General features: G+C 37.8%; 1 pseudogene; it reads left to right on the top strand.

Moving 5' to 3' along the window:
* Positions 1-2429: 2429 nt before the first annotated feature.
* On the top strand, positions 2430-2981 carry LOC123582888 (annotated as a pseudogene).
* The last annotated feature ends 1401 nt before the right edge of the window (positions 2982-4382 follow it).

Raw genomic sequence — 4382 nt, 5'->3', positions numbered from 1 at the left:
ATGATATTATTACATAAAATTCATAAGCCAAACAGGAAGCTTAGGTTCATTAACCTGTGACAAAAGGGAAAAGGTTGTATCTGAAACAAATTTGGAAAATTTCAAAAATGTAATATAATTTTGCAACATATTACAGTGACAGTAAAAGCCAAAAACTAGGTTTGATTAAAAGTCACAACAGCAACACAAACTTATATTTCACAGAGAAAACTTACTTCCTATCTTCAGAGGGAGAAACACAGAGAAGGCAGGAATTTTCAAAGAGAAAAATTATCAGAAATTATCTGTGAACTCCAGCTGGACATGCATATTGCTTGTGTCCAATATGCATTAATTCTCACTGAAATTTAAATGAATCCTACCAGAAAATTGGCAACGTGGAGATATTAGAATAAAGTATAAAATATGTGTTTGATTTGTGCAGGAATTTGGACTTGTTCTGAGGCCGAAAAAGATAATAGGACTTAGGAAATTACTAGGATTTAAGTGAGCAGGTCTATTTGTATGCAGAAAAGACTATTACAGTAGTTAATCCTGAAGGGAAGTAGTATGTCAAACTGCTTAGGAAAAGAATCAGGTGTATGCTTTAAGGAATTAGGATTTGTTCAAAGGGTCTTTAAGTAACTGTTAGGCTGAAATGAGACAAAATGCACAATGCCCTGAAAATTATAGAACCGAACCCATTGGTTCCCTTCCCATGTTGTCAACGCCTTGACTCATATACAGACCTGCTCATTTGGAAGGTAAAGCACACCAAGGAGGAATCTCAACTGCAAATATCACCCCACCTATATCCTGACACCCCAAAATATGTCCCTTTCACAAAAACTACAGAACATTTATGAACGAAGTTGAAAAGGACACAAAGAAATAGAAAAATACTCCATGCTCAAGGATTGGAAGAATATTGTTAGAATGTCGATACTACCCAGAGCAATCTACACTTTTAAGGTAATCACTACCAAAATACCACCAGCATTTTTCACAGAGCTAGAACAAACAATCCCAAAATTTGTGTGGAACACAAGACCTTGAATAGCCAAAGCAATCCTGAAAAAAGAAAAGCAAAGCTGGAAACATCCCAATTCTGGACTTCAAGCTGTCTTACAAAGCTGTAGTCATCCAAACAATATGGTACTGACACAAAACCGACACATAGATCAATGGAATAGAATAGAAAACTCAGAAATGGACCCACAAGTATATGGTCAATTCATCTTTGACAAAGCAGGAAAGAATATCCAATGGAAAAAAAGTTTCTTCAACAAAAGTTGTTGGGAAAACTGGACAACAACATGCAGAAGAATGAAGGTGGACCACTTTCTTACACCATATATAAAAATAAATTCCAGTGGATAAAAGACTTAAATGTGAGATGGGAAATCATCAAAATCCTAAAGAAGAACACAGGCAGAAACCTCTGACCTTGGCCACAGCAACATCTTACTAGACATATCTTTGGAGGCAAGGGAAACAAAAGCAAAACTGAGCTGAGACCTCATCAAGATAAAAACTTCTGCACAGCAAAGGAAACAATCAACAAAACTAAAAGGCAGCCTACAGGATGGAAGAAGATATTTGCAAATGATATATCTGATAAAGGGTTTGTATACAAAATTTATAAGGAACTTATCAAAGTCAACACCCGAGAAACAAACAATCCAGTGAAGAAATGGGCAGAAGACATGAATAGACATTTTTCCAAAGAAGACATCTAGATGGCTAACAGACACATGAAAAGATGCTCAACATCACTCATCATCAGGGAAATACAAATCTAAACCACAATGAGATACTACCTCACACCTGTCAGAATGGTTAAAATGAACAATTCAGGAAACAACAGATGTTGGTGAGGATGCAGTCTCTTGCCGTGTTGGTGGGAATGCAAATGGTATAGCCACTCTGGAAAACAGTATGGAGTCTCCTCAAAAAGTTAAAAAAAGAACTACCCTATGATGAATCGTTAAAGAAGATGTGATATATATATATATATATATATATATATATATATATATTTATATGTGATATATATGTATATATTTATATGTGATATATATTTATATAAATATATATATAAATATATATAAATAATAATATATAAATATATATATAAATATATATATAATATATAAATATATATAAATAAATAAATAATGGAATGGAATATTATTCAGCCATCAAAAAGAATGAAATCTTGCCATATGCAAATGACATAGATGGAAATAGAGAGTGTTATGCTAAGTGAAATAAGTCAGTCTGAGAAAGACAAATACCATATGATTTCACTCATATATCGAATTTAAGAAACAAAAGAGACGAATATAAGGGAAGGGAAGGAAAAATAAGATAACAGAGTGGGAGGAAAAACATAAGTGACTCTTAACTAAGAGAACAAAAGCAATAGTCTTCTGGTTAGTCAGGTGAGATGCTATGAGAGACAGTGTACGGGACTGTTCTCTTGGAGGGACAGCAAGATGGCAGTGTTAGCCACGGTGTCTTTGATCAGAAAGGTGATCAGCATTGTGAAAGCCCCAGGAGCTGTTGGTCCCTACAGTCAAGCTTTGTTAGTCAACAGTACTATTTACATTTCAGGACAGGTAGGCATGAACCTTCCAGTGGACAGCTGGTGCTAGGAGGGATGGCAGAAGAAACCAAACAAGCCCTTGTCAACATGGGTGAAATTCTGAAAGCTGCAAGTTGTGATTTCACTAAAATGTAAAGACAACTGTTTTGTAGGCTGACATAAATGGCTTCAAAACCGTCAATGAAACCCACAAGCAACATTTCAAGAGTAGCTTTCCTGCTAGAGCCACTTACCGGGTTGCTGTTCTGCCAAAGGAGGCCATGTGGAGACTGAAGCCAGTGGCTGTCCAAGGACCTCTCACAACAGCATCGCTGTAAGTGGGTCCAGCATTATTTAGTCTGGAATTATAATAATGTTTTTAAATTAACATCTTAATTTTTACAGCTGATGTTGGAAAGTGCACGTCTGACTAAAACATTTGAAGTTATTGTGGAAATATCCTATAATAAGGGGAATTGAGCATGAATTGAAGATCAGAGGACAAATCCTGTTACCGGTGTTATAAACCACCCTTAAGCACACTCATGTGACTGCGTGTGGGAAAAGAGACACTCATTACATACTTACTCTCATAAATAATAGTAAAGGGAAATAACGTGCAGGAGAGATGAGTTACTATTCCTGATAAATAATAAAGCGCACACCTCATTCAATTAAATTCTATTAATTTAATGATGTGAAATACTTAGTTCTCACATCAGCTATCTACTTCTGCTTTCACTTGAGTAAAATTGAAGTACTGGAGTTTGAGTGGTAGAAGTAAAGAAGACAAAAGCGGACCAAAATTTTAAGAGATAATATTTTTTCTAATGGAAATAAAATAAACATGCAGTTTTGAATGAATGAATGAATGAATGAATGAATGAATGAATGAATGAAAACAATAGTCTTCTATTTCTGGCCAAGATGAAATAGCAGATCAGATTTACCCTCCTGCCTAAAGCAACCAAGAATATTAAATGAAGTTGTTTGGAACAACGATTTTAAAGACACCGAGCGTCAGACAGTGAAGGGCAGTGATCCCTAAGAGATAATAAACATTCTTGGGGCTGTCCCAGTTTACGGCTTTAAGAGTTTCCAGACCCCAGTGCAGGAAGGCACAACCCGAGGGCAAGGTCTCCTTGAGTTGAGGAGAAGCAAGCAAGATTCTGGGGAGATGAAGGAGGCTAGAACTGGCCATGTAGAGGGTTAAAGAAATCTTCTCACTGAAGAGAGAAATCTGGGAATGTGCAGATGGTTCTCTTTTAGTACTCAGCCAAGTACTGATCAGCACCTGTAGGTGAGCAAACAATCTGAAGCCAGAAAAAGAACCACCTGGAAGGATTAAAGAGAACAGCACTTGAGGCACTCACAGACCTGGAACAGTGTCTGCTCCCACCAGCCAGAGAGGAAAACTTCCTAATTCATGGGGCATCAGATGGGATTTGCCTTAGTTGTGGGGGACGATTAGCCTTTGGCTATATGCTCCACTGGTCCTGCAGACCTGAAAGAATCAAATACACATATCAGGGTTTAATTGGAGAACCAGGACCACAGTGACTAATATGGAGTGAGGGGTTCCTTATAGGGTTTAAACTTAATTGTCGGAGAAGCTGGGGAAGGAAAACTCCGGAAGGAGGTAGCTGGAGAACCCGAGAAACATCTCTAAGCCGGAACCACACGGAGAGCTGGTGCAGAAGTCTATGCAAAGCTTCTATGTCTGTAGCCGCCTGCTGGCCAGGCGGAGAGTGTTGTAGGTCAGCTGGGTCAGAGGGAGGGAACAGGTCGCGCTGCAGAGTGGAAGCAATCAGGGAAA

This window comes from Leopardus geoffroyi, chromosome B1 (assembly GCF_018350155.1).
Source record: "Leopardus geoffroyi isolate Oge1 chromosome B1, O.geoffroyi_Oge1_pat1.0, whole genome shotgun sequence".
Classification (NCBI taxonomy): domain Eukaryota; kingdom Metazoa; phylum Chordata; class Mammalia; order Carnivora; family Felidae; genus Leopardus; species Leopardus geoffroyi.
This window is presented reverse-complemented; position numbering and strand designations above follow the sequence as displayed.